This window comes from Triticum aestivum, chromosome 3A, assembly GCF_018294505.1.
Source record: "Triticum aestivum cultivar Chinese Spring chromosome 3A, IWGSC CS RefSeq v2.1, whole genome shotgun sequence".
Taxonomy (NCBI): Eukaryota; Viridiplantae; Streptophyta; class Magnoliopsida; order Poales; family Poaceae; genus Triticum; species Triticum aestivum.
In genome coordinates this window covers 303,078,299-303,091,729 of record NC_057800.1, presented here as the reverse complement: position 1 = coordinate 303,091,729, position 13,431 = coordinate 303,078,299, and positions in this window count along the sequence as shown.

Genomic DNA, 13,431 nt, shown 5'->3' with positions numbered 1-13,431 from the left:
AGCAACATATCATAAGCATAAATAACAAAGTTGATCGTACCCAAAATGCCCTAACTAGTGTGATTGTCGCTAATTGAGGAGGACGGTTTAATTACATGTGAGTCTCAGCGCCGGTCTTAGTCTCAGCACTGGTCTCAGTCTCAGCACCGGACTATGTGTTAGTCTCAGTCCGTGATACGACTGGTGGGCCCAGAAACCACATCGGTTGATCATCGGCAAGGCTCAAAAATTCGTCTGCCACCAGGTAGACGTCGTCGCGATAACCAGAACCCTGTCCTTCATCGTTGCTAGCCATGTTTCCTATGATTAAATATAGTCAATTAATTCTAGACCTAATACAATGATAAAAAGGCCTATGTTTTGCAGGAACGTTGACTCCTTCCCAGTGCGGCAAATCCCGAGCACTTGATATGTCCTAGTTTGTAGCACAAGTCATGCCGAAATTCATAGAAAATTTCGGCATGACCTTTGCTAAAAAGTGGATAAATTGAGAACCTGAAATTTTCCGGAACGGAAATGAATCAACATTCTGGCAAAACATAGGCCACTCATCTTCATTCCCTGGAAACAGTGTTCAAATATCCATCTTCGACACCGCAACACATGTCCAAATATACACGAGCAACCACATGTCCAAATATACATGTCCAAATTTCACAAGCTAATTCAAAAACAAAGTGTAGAAGAAAATTCATTTAACTACTAATAGAACAAAATTCAGTTCACTTTAGTTCTCTATAATGATGGAAGGAAAAAAAATTAGTTAACTACAAATTTAACTTCACCTAATTAACGTACTATACCACTACTACTAGCAGCACTACTAACCTAATTAACCTAGCAAAACTATACTGCCCTAACTAAAAACATCTAATTAACATTTACTAGTACCACTACTGCCCTAACCTAACTAACATCTACTAGTATCACTATATACTACAAGCAACATCTACCCTAATTAAACCTACTGCCCTAACTAATTTTTGCTGTAAACCAAATTTTTTGCTCTAAACTAATTTTTGCTCTAACATCTACTACTTAACATCTTTTGCTCTAAACTAATTTTTTTGCTATAAACTAACTTTTGCTCTACTAATTTTTGCTCTAAAATGCAGACAGAGAGGAGTGGGGGAGGGGTGGGGGGCTTACAGAGAGGGGAGAGACGGTGGCGGGGAGGTGCTCGGCGATAGAGGCAGGGGCGGAGAGGGCGGGCTTGGGCACGGGCAGCAGCGGTCCTAGGCGGGCTCAGGCGGTGGTGAGGTCGAGGGTGGCCTCGGGCAGCGGCGGTGAGGCTAAGGGCGGCCTCCTGCGGCAGCGCTGAGGATGACGGCGGCCTCGGGGGGAGACAGTGAGGTTGCGGGCATCCACGCCGGCAGGAGACGGCGGTGAAGTGGGGCGATGACGAATTGGGGAGATAGCGGCAAGGGCGAGGGATTTGGGGGAGAAGTGGTGGCCAAGGGGAGGGAAACCGCTGTTTAAGTGAAACATAACGGTAGCGCGTTCCTGAAAACGCGCTATAGCTAAGTTAGCTACAACGTGTTTCCTCAAACGCGCTACTACTATTTATTTCTCCTTTTTTTTCCTTTTTTCATTTATTTTTATTTACATTTTATTTTTTCCTTTCTTCTTTTTCTATTTCTTTCATTTTCATTTACTTTTCTACTTGTTTTTCATTTTATTTTATTTTCGTTAGCAGTAGCGCCTTACACATAAACGTGCTGGTACAACAAAATTAGCGGCAGCGCTGTTTCTAAAAGAGTGCTTCTACTATGTGTAGTTGATTGGCTTAGTGGTGGGAATTTTTGTAGTAGAGCTTTTACAAAGGGACGCGCTACTGTTATATGGGTATCTGCAGCGCGGTTATTTCGCATGCACTACTGCTGTCTAGCAGTAGCGCCCTCTTTTAACATGAGCTACTGCTAAAGTTCTGTGTATAGGATTTTCCCTAGTAGTGCTCCCTCGATCTGAGCTGCGTCTGGAGACGCCCGAGGCCCCCCATCACTTTCCCCTCCTCCCTGAGCCCCCTTTGCCTCACTCCCCTCCACAGTTCGATTTCGAGCACCAGCCGAGAGCACCCATCGCTGCCGCGCTGCGTTGACGTGGCCAGCGTCGTCACCTAGTCCTTCTGCCATGATTCAGAGCTCTACCGAGCTGTGTTTCATCTTCACACTAAATAAAATGATCCAGAAAGCACCACAGCACCGCCAACTTCATCGTCTTCATCCCTTGCCCTGACGAACACCGCCACTCGATTCGCCTCCTGCAGCACGTCCCCGAGCCCGCTGACCGCCCCTGTTGTTTCGCTGTGAGGCCCTACTCCTTCTACCCTTCCCTTGTCGTCGATCTCAACCGTCCCCGCAAGCCCGACCGACACCGGTCGCCATTTCCATGGAGCTCGAGCAATCTGTGCACCCCTGCCCGAACCCACGCGTCCTGCGTGCTCTTGGAGCCACCAGGAGGCTAGTGCCACCTCTAGCCAGCTCCCCTGTCCACGGCGCCTCGCACCGAGTAAGACGTACTCCTGCCGCTGCCGAACCATGTCACCGCCATCTATTGCGGGAAACCGCGGCCACCTATGGGACCCGAAGGCCCCTTGTTGGTTCGGCAGGGGGACGCCGCGTTGCACAAAGAGCGGCCAGCATGGGGGAGATCATGTAGGCAATTTTACCCAGGTTCGGGCCACCATGAGGCGTAAAACCCTACTACTAATTTGGTGGATGCATGGTTGAAGAGTGGTGGTGGAGAGTAGTACACTTTCCCAGCAGTGGTTGCCTCAGGGCGCCAGTGGCTACGCGCGTATGGGGGTGTGAGTTATCTAATCTTCTAACCTTTCCTATGGTTGCCACGGGCCTCCTTTTGTAGATCAAGGGGTTACCACAATGGCAAAGTAGTCATTATGCACTGATAAGATAGCAGACAGTGCCATCATACCTAACTCTACGGGCCGACAGGGCGCATTAAATGCACCGCTCAATGTCACATCGTTGGTTGCCCGGCAAGCCATTTTGCCAGCCCCACGCCTACTCGCTTGACACGTCGCAGGACGGGTGTCATCTCTGGGTTTTTCCTATAGGGAGAGCCTACCATGTGGCGAATGGCTGCCACTTAGTCACTCTGCAGCTTGACATCGTGCTGATTGACGACGTGGGTCGTGGCAGAGTAGTTGGTGTTGTGGTTTTGCCTCTGTGTGTCCCCGGCAGGCCCTGCCGGGATGTCTTCTTCGGGGGTGGCCTCGCCCTTTGCTGACCTCGCCTGCCCAGCATAGGAGGCTCTTCTCCTGATGGTGTCTTGCTTCTCTGGCTTAATTCCGGTCCTCTTGATCTGCGTTGGTTCCTTGGAGATCTTGGTTTCTTGTACTCTAGCTTGACCATGAGTTGCCCGTGCACGAGTCAGGGGAAAATATATACATCTGTATATTTTCCCCAACATAAGCCCCCAAGCCTGAGAAACACGTGTCGCGTGGCACATTGGGTTAGGCCCCAAAAAGTGCACGTACACGTGGCAGCATAGGGCTGTGCATGCCGGTTTACCTCGATGACTAGTCAATCCAATGTCCACTTTGGGAAATTACTGCGCTTCGTGGGGTTGTGGGACTGTTGCAGTTAAGGTAAAATGGTAACTTTCCGAAGCGTCGCACCCCTGCCCTGCATCCCCCCTTAAGAGCAGAGAAAAGCGGAGCGGCACGTTTTACCTCTCTTGCCCCGTTCCCCCATCTTCTTCCTCCGCAACCCAAGTGATTGTTTCTCCTCTCACCCACCTATTCGCCACCGCCCGTCCCACCGAATCCCTTCCCCTTCCGCATCACCGCCGCGGGAATGGAGAAGAAACCCGCAGAGAAGGGAAAGCAGATGGCCGTGGCAAAGGAAGCCGCCACCGAGGGAAGCAAGATGGTGACGGAGCTGAACAAGAAGCGGAGATACGACGTCGTCTTCATCCTATCGACCTTGAGCGGTCCGGTCCTCCAGGTGAGGTATGGGTATCTGTGGGGGAGGCGCGTCCCAAATGGGCACGGGGCGCCCAAAGTCTTCATGGCGGGAAGGAATGTCCGCCGAACTCATATCGATTCTTCTACGCTTACTTCATCTGTGGCCTCTATTCCCCCTTCTCCGAATTCTTGGAGGCGATTATGAACATCTATGGATTCCACCTCCTTGACTTCATGCCAAATGCAATGGCGACCATGGCTATCTTTGCGCGTTTATGCGAAAATTTTGTTGGAGTCAAGCCCAATGTAGATATGTTCCGGCATTACTTCATGCAGCGGGTGGAGAATAAGGGCCACCACTCTGGAAACATCAGCTGGATGCCGCGGGTGGCGAGCAAGATCTGGAATTACATCCCTGGGAACCAGCATGAGAGGTGGGACGAGTGGAGAGGGGATTGGTGTTGGATTCAAGATGAGGAAGCCCCCGAGTTTTGTGAATCACGGAAGGGATGTGTTGAGTGCAGCAAGGATTGCAGCGCCAAAGGCCTCACTGAGGATAGGCTACGCCCGGCAATCAATAGGATTACCCGATTTGAATGCTGCCGGGCTAACCATCCAGCATGTGGGGGCATATTTCCTTCTCCGCCGCATCTCGCCGCTGTAGGAGCGGGACAGACCCGCCTGGCTGTACGGGGATGCTACTAACAGGATGAGGTTGCTCCCAGGGTTGGCCCACAACTTGTCCATTAACGGTCATGGTTGGTTGTGTGACCAACTATTTGGTTGTTTCGAATTATTCAAGCTCCTGGCAGCCGTCATCCCCTAGAATATTAATTCTGCCCAGGACCAGATACTGAAGTGGATGTAGGACTGTAACGTCGAAGGGGTAGCGGGCACCTAGCAGCTACCCACCCTAGATGAAGAGCTCTAGTGGTCGAACACCCTGGTGGAGAACGCTACCAGGGTTGAGACTGGAATGTATAAACAAACCTCCTCTGTGGAGGTAGCGTACATTTTGAGGAGGGTTGAGGAGCACAAGGCCGCCCGTCTCGCGGAGACGGCGAAAGGCGCAAAGGCCGTGAAGGGCTAAGGGAAGGTTGAGGACGAAAGTTCTTCCCATGGTGGCAGCGAGGCGCAGGCCACAAAAGGGGCTGCAAGGGATGAAATTGCCGGAGATAACCTTGCCGGGCTAGAAACCCTAGCCACGGCAGCAACGGAGCTTTTGGAGGAGGAGGAAGTTGGCGGGGTGGTGGGGCTCAATGAGGAGTGGCTTGCCGCTGGGCCTCAAGCTCTCGAGCTGGTCCTGGACTAGTGTGCCCACATGTGAGTCACCACCCGAGGGGCGGCGACCTCCAACCCAGCGCTAGGCGCCAAGAGGGTGAAGAAGACAACCACTAAGCCCACTATGGTTGAGGCGGCATGTCGTCAATTTGCTCGCCTTGCTCGGACCAAGGCTCCCTCTACCAAGCAATCAACGGATGTGGAGGTGGATTCCGGCTCCCAGTTTGGCTGGAGCTCCTCATAGAGCTCGTCCTCCCCCACCTCACCCCCGGAGCCCCCGACGCCACGCCCGGCACCGAAGCTGCCGGGGAGTGCTGTCCCTCCACCTCCAAATAGAGGAAGAGAGCCCTCACCTCCGATGGAGTTCAACTTGAACTCCATGCTCATGGCAGATGGGTAAGGAAGATTCTCCTTTTGTGGATGTATTTAGGCATACTTGAATGCTCTTGCTGACTAACCTCTTGTTCTTGTTGTTGCCGGAAGGGAAGTGGATGAGGAGGCGGAAACCCTCGTCCACCGTTCCCAGAAGAGGCTCCGGCACCTCAGGTCGTTGAAGGGCGTAGACAGCCCGCCCTTGGCGGGGGGTGATGCAGAGGACCCTGTGCCGAGCCCCTAGTCTAGCCCTCGGCCCGGGAGCGGAGACTTGGTCCCATCCACCGGAGGTGATGGGGACGGTATCCCTATTCCCCCAGTCGGAGGGGGAGGTGAGATGACGCAGGGCGATCCCCTCCCTGAGGGGCACGCTTCTCCCGCTGCTCGAGCCGAAGAGACCCCCACGGAACATTTCGCGGATGAGGTTGCGCAGAAGGCTGCCGGGAATACCACGGCAAAGCGCGAAATTCATGGCCAGGCAACAATTATTGCCGGGGAAACAGAGGTTCCCGCCCGGTAAACTTCCCCAGGTACTTTACTTATTTCTTCTTTTATTCGCTGCTCTGATTGCTTCTCCCAATTTCTCCATTCGCTTAAGACTTCCGCTTCCTTGTTATTCACTGGCCTTTTCATGTGCAGCTCCCCAAGCCAAGGAACCAGAGCCCCTGGAGGTGGTGGCTGATATAGGAAGGGCTGTCGTGGATGAGGCCCATGAGATTGCTGCCGCTGAGGGGTAGGACCTTGTTGCCGGGAACGCGTAGGGCTCTCTGGCGGTAGTGGAGCGCTCTTCGCAGGATGTCCCGACAGAGGGAGTGGTCATTGAGGTGAAAATTCCCCTCGATACTATGGACCCACTCCCCTCCTCTAGGACCGTCACCAAGACTCCGCCACCCTCCTCGGGTGCGCTGTCCATGGTTTTGTCGCCACCTGGAACTGGAGCCCCGGCCTGTCCCTTACGACAGGCGCAGAGCTCGACAAATAGCTTCAACGCCTCCTGGATCCGCTTTATCAGGGAGTTGGAGAGTCCGATGACTCAGCCGCCATCACAATGGATCAGTTCTTCATGGAATCCATGGAGGTGGGCATGAAGGAGATGCAGGCCCGACACAACCAAAAGTGGCAGGCTCTTAAGGAGAGACACGAGTCCGCCAACAAGGTAGACCAGAAGCTGAAAAGCAAGTGCCTAGAGCTGCGCGAGTGGAATGACAAGCAGTTCAAGGTGCTCATGAGGCAGCAAGAGATGCTCCTGATTACGAGGGAGGATGTCATGGCTCGGTAGGTGCGCCTGGCAAACCGGAAGGCATCTCTGGACGCCAGAGAGCGAGAGATCTCCCTCCGGGAGGAGAAACTAAAGGCCATGCTCCGCACCAAGGATGAAGGTCTCGAGGCTCTGGTGCAGCAATGCACCAAGGAATTGGAGGATAAGCATGGAGCTGCTCTGAACACCCTCGCTGCTGACTCTGATACTCAACTGAAGAAGCTTACTGGAGATCTGGCTGCCATGTCTGCCGCCAAAACTGACCTCGACCGCCATGTGGCTAAGCTGAATGAGGATCTCGCCGGGAGAACCAAGGAGGTGGAGGCACTCAAAGAGGGGGCACGGCAGGCAGAGATTCACTTGGCTGATGTACAGTCGCGGCTCTCCTCCAAGACCCAGAGCCTTGAGACTGCCGATGGCAACATCTCGGACATGAAGGCAAGGATAGGTGCATTGGAGCATTCGATGAAGTCCCTTGAGTCCCGCCAGCAGTTGTTGTCCAATGATATGGACAGTTATGTGGCTTGAAGCTATGTTGTTATTTCCCCAAAGAGGAAGGGATGATGCAGCACAGCAGCGGTAGGTATTTCCCTCAGATGTAAAACCAAGGTTATCGAACCAGTAGGAGAACCAAGCAACAGAACGTAAACAGCCGCTGCACACAAATAACAAGCACTCATAACCCGACGTGTTAAAGGGGTTGTTAATCCCTTTCGGGTAATGGCGCCAAAAATTGGTGCATGGATGGGAGAAAGTTGTAATAGATTGATAGATGAATTCCAAATAAAAAATAAGAATAAATTGCAGCAAGGTTTTTTTGGATTTTTGGTTTAATAGATCTGAAAATAAATTCAATGGAAAAGTAGATCGCAAAGGCAAATATATGAGAAAGAGACCTGGGGGCCGTATGTTTCACTAGTGGCTTCTCTCGAGAAAAATAGAAAACGGCGAGTGAACAAATTACTGTTGTGCAATTGATAGAACTTCAAATACTCATGACGATATCCAGGCAATGATCATTATATAGGCATCACATCCAAGATTAGTAGACCGACTCCTGCCTGCATCTACTACTACTATTCTACACATCGACCGCTATCCAGCATGCATCTAGTGTATTAAGTTCATGGAGAAACGGAGTAATGCAATAAGAACGATGACATGATGTAGACAAGATCTATGTATGTAGGGATAGACCCCATCAATTTATCCTTAGTAGCAATGATACATACGTGTCGGTCCCCCTTCTGTCACTGGGATCAAGCACCGTAAGATCGAACCCACTACAAAGCACCTCTTCCCATTGCAAGATAAATAGATCAAGTTGGCCAAACAAAACCCAAATATCGGAGAAGAAATACGAGGCTATAAGTAACTATGCATATAAGAGATCAAAAAACACAAATAACTTTAATGGATATAAAAAGATAGATCTGATCATAAACTCAAAGTTCATCGATCCCAACAAACACACCACAAAAGAGTTACATCATATAAAGAACTACGGGCCCGGAGCGAGAGAGAGATCGGAAGCCATCTAGCTACTAACTACGGGCCCGGAGGTCTATAAAGAACTACTCATGCATCATCGGACATGCACCAATGGAGGTGGTGAACCACATCCGAGATGGTGTCTAGATTGGATTTGGTGGTTCTGGAATCTGCGGTGGCTGGATCAATATTTCGTCGACTCCCCTAGGGTTTTGGAAATATTGGGGTATTTATAGAGAAAAGAGGTGGTCCGGGGGAACCCGAGGTGGGCATAACCCACCAGGGCGCACCCTGGTGGGTTGTGCTCTCCTCAGATCACCCCCAGCCATAGCCAGGGCCCATTATGTTCCTTCTGGTCCAAAAAAATCTTCGTAAAGTTTCGTTGCGTTTGGACTCCGTTTGATATTGATTTCCAGTGATGTAAAAAACATGTAGAAAACAACAACTAGCAACTGGCACTATGTCATTAGGTTAGTACCAAAAATGATATCAAATTACTATAAAATGATTATAAAACATCCAAGATTGATAATATAATAGCATGGAACAATCAAAAATGATAGATACGTTGGAGATGTATTAGCATCCCCAAGCTTAACTCCTACTCGTCCTCGAGTAGGGAAGTGATAAAAGTAGAATTTTTTATGTGGAATACTGCCTATCATGTCATATCATATTTATTTTCTTTATAGCATGGACATTTGGACTTTTATATTTTTCAAAGCAATAGTCTAGTTTTGACATGATAACTTTAATACTCAAGTATATCAACAAGCAACCATGTCTTCCAAAATATCAATGCTAAAATAAGCTATCCCTTGCCCATCATGCTCAACCATTGATCCATTCATGAAACACACTCGCATATTAACTACACCCAATACTCAAGTACGGTCATATTGCCTCCTAGTTGGTGCTTTTATAAGAAAAGATGGAGGCTCAAATTGAAACATAAAAAATGCATAAAGTAAAAGAAAGGCCCTTCGCAGGGGGAAGTAGGGATTTTGTAGAGGTGCCTGAGCTCAAAGCGAAAATCTTAGAGATAAAAACATTTTGGGAGATGTATCCATCCCACCAACGAAAACAACTTAGAGTTCCAACACTTTCCATGCTAGATATATCATAGGCGGTTCCCAAACAGAAAATAAAGTTTATTCCTTTTTCCACCATACTTTCACTTTCCATGGCTAGCCGTATCCGCGGTTGCCCTCCATACCAACACTTTCCAAGGAATTTATTGTTTGACAACATAAAGTAAATTCATTTGTCATTTCTGGACTGGTCATCCCTAATACCTTTGCATTACTCTTGTGCAATGACAAGTGAATAAATACTCATCGTGAGAATAACACATCTACATTGGAAAATATTAGCCACCCCTTACCGCTCCGCTAGCGAAACAAACACACAAAAGAGAAGTTTATTTTGAAAATTGGAGATGGCACATGCAAATTTTTCTTAGAACAGCAAAAGAATACCGCATATAGGTAGATATAGTGGACTCATGTGGCAAAACTGGTTTAAATGATTTTGGATGCACAAGTAGAGACCATACTTAGTGCAAAATGAAGGCTAGCAAAAGATTGAGAAGCGACCATCCAAGAAACGGATAATATCATTAGCAAGCACTAAGCATAATTAACACCGAATAATGCACCACAAGTAGGGTATAATTTCATTGCATGACTATTGACATTCGTGCTTGCATAGGGAATCATAAACATTAACACCTCATCAACATAACTCACATATCACATCATCAGACCTCAAAACTATTACTAAGAATCAAGTTTATTTTGTCCAATGATCTTCATGAATTTTTTTATTATATCCTTCTTGGATATCTATCACTTTGGGACTAATTTTCATGTGTTGTTTTTCATAAGCTCAAACAAATATAAGTGAAGATCACGAGCATAATATTTCTTTCTTTCTCTCAAATTAATTTAAGTGAAGCAAGAGAGAATTTCTCGAAAATTTTACTAACTCCCAAATAAATCTAAGTGAAGCAAGAGAGCATTTCTTCAAAAATACTAAAGCACACCGTGCTAAAAAAGATATAAGTGAAGCACTAGAGCAAGTCCATAGCTCATAAATGATTTAAGTGAAGAATAGAGAGCAATCTAACAAGTCATCACATAATATTGGCTCTTTCAAATAGGTGTGTCCAGCAAGGGATCAAGACTTAAAACACAAAATAAAACAAGCAAAAACTCATATCATACAAGACGCTCCAAGCAAAACACGTAGTATGTGACGAATAAAAATATAGCTTCAAGTAAAATACTGATGGTCATTAGAAGAAAGAGGGGATGCCACTCACGGGCATCCCCAAGCTTAGTTGGTTGCTCATTTCTGGATAATAGCTTGGGATGCCAGGGCATCCTGTCGGGGGTTTGGTGCGACATATGCCAAGGGATAGCTTATCATGGTGGGGCGAGTAGAACGTCGCCGGTGCCTGGAAACGGGATGAGGCGAAGACATGCACGCCGGTGAATCTTACCCAGCTTCAGGGCTCTCCAAGGAGATAATACCCCTACTGCTGCTCTGCGGGGTCTCCGCATGATCACTATGACCAAGTGTTTACACGGTTGCTCCTTGAGCTGTTTCTTGGAGGTAGGAGAGGGCAAGGCTAGCTCTCTCCCTTCTATATGATCTGGTCTGGAGCTAATGGGTTCCAACCCTTTGCATGGGTGCCCTAGGGGGTTTGTATAGGCCTACCCCCTAGAGGTACAATGGTAATCCGGCTGGACGCGGGCCCAGCTGTCAGTGCCTCTGGCCTCTGTCTTCTCTGCCGACCGCTGGGGCCCGCCGACTGGCGGGCCCTGCCGACTGGCCTGGTACGGAGCCGACAGGCCGCATCTGCCGCGGGCGGGTCTTGCCGGCTGCTCATTACTGTAGTCGTGCTTCTGATGACGCGGGCTTGATCATGAGGTCGTGGCAACAGCCCCGCTGCCTGGTGGGCGATCACTGTTGCCACTCCCCATCACATCTTGATTAATGGCGCGTGGGCCCCTAGGGAGGGCTCGGCCGACTCCCCCGGGCCGACTCCCGACGGGTCCGACTGGTGGTTCTCCTGCCTCTCCTGAGGTCTCACTAACTGGTGGGGCCTGCTGCCTCTAGGCCGTACAGACAAGCCATCGTGGGTGCAGGATTCGGCCCTGCGGTGCTGATGTCAGGGCCGGCATGGCAATAGTGCCATGCCGCACGGAGATCATCCGGGGTACAGCGTGTTGTGGCCATGCCTGCCCTTGGTGAGGGGCGGGGGTGGGCTTCGCTGTAGCCACGCCCCTTCCTCGTCCCCTTTGATGAGGTCATGGGGTTTGTTGGAGCCGCAGGCCGACTGCCCAAAGTCGGCTTCTCTGGAAGTCGCCCGTCAGGAGTCGGCTTTATCCTGAAGTCGTCCCTGGGACTCGACCGTGAGCGGGCAGTCGGCCGTCTTGCCGTCGACTCCTCAGAAGGCGGCTCTTCGTCCTGGGGTCTTGAGGGGCGCAACCTGCCCTGATGTCTTGAAAGGTTCTGGGGCTCGGGTTGGCCTACCCGTGGCCCATTACTCCGACACATCCCCAAGCTTAGGCTCTTCTACTCTTTGTTCTTTCATCCATCATAAGATAACCCAAAACATGGAAACTTCAATCACACAAAATTCAACGAAACCTTTGTGAGATCCGTTAGTATAAGAAAATAAATCACTACTGTAAGTGTTGTGTCAAACCAATTCATATTTTGTGCTTGCATTATATCTACTGTATTCCAACTTTTCTATGGCAAAAACACAACAAAGAAAACCATAGAGCCATCAAAACAAGCACACAACGCAAAGAAAACAGAGTGTGTCAAAACAGAACAGTCTGTAGCAATCTGACTATTTCGAATACTTCTGTAACTCCAAAAATTCTGAAAAAATAGGAAGACCTGAGAAATTTGTATATTGATCTATTGCAAGAGGAATGTGTATTTTATTGCTCTCTGGTTAAAAACGAGAATTATTTTCGCGAGCGAAAAAGTTTTTTTTTCCAGCAAGATCAAACAACTATCACCCAAGAAGATCCTGAAGGCTTTACTTGGCACAAACACTAATTAAAGCATAAAACACAATCATAATAGTAGCATAAGTGTGCAAACACTCAAAAACAGGAAGCAAAAAGTAAAAATAAAATTTATTCATTGGGTTGCCTCCCAACAAGCGCTATAGTTTTACGCCCTTAGCTAGGCATAAAGCAAGGATCTAAGTTTTGTCTTCCGAAGTTTTGGCAACTTTTGTAAGGGTTTTCTCAAACCCGGGATCTCTTTATGCTTCCCTAAATTCTCCGGGAGAGAAACCATCTGAAGATAAAAAAATATCCAATCGCTTGATGCAAAGAGTAAGCAGGGTATGCATGCGATTGATACTACCATTGAGGTGTTTGAGGGGTTCATTATATTTTTGTATTTCAACCATATGTTTATGCAAATCACCAAGTTTGTCCAACATTTGAGCTCCCTTAGGGGTAAAATTGTAACACCCCGGATATGACTTACCCAATATGTACTCCAACTCTTGCCGTTTCCCGCGTTAAGTTATTTTATTTTCTCGGGTTCGGGTTTTTGTCTCCGTGTGTTGTTATCGTTGTCATGCATCTCATATCATGTCATCATGTGCATTGCATTTGCATACGTGTTCATCTCATGCATCCGAGCATTTTCCCCGTTGTCTATTTTGCATTCCGGCGCTTCGTTCTCCTCCGGTGGTCATTTCTACCTTTCTTTCGTGTGTGGGGGATTAAACATTTCCGGATTGGACCAAGACTTGCCAAGCGGCCTTAGTTTACTACCGGTAGACCGCCTGTCAAGTTTCGTACCATTTGGACTTCGTTTGATACTCCAACGGTTAACCGAGGGACCGAAAAGGCCTCGTGTGTGTTGCAGCCCAGCACCCCTCCAATTTTGCCCAAAACCCACCAAAACCCTCTCCATCATCTAGAGCGTTCGATCACGATCGCGTGGCCGAAAGCCGCACCTCATTTTCACTCTCTTAGCTCCCTCTATGCCTATAAATAGAACCCCCACGAAAAATATGGATCTCTCCCCCGTCCAAACCCTAAAAGTACCTCGTGCCGGCCGG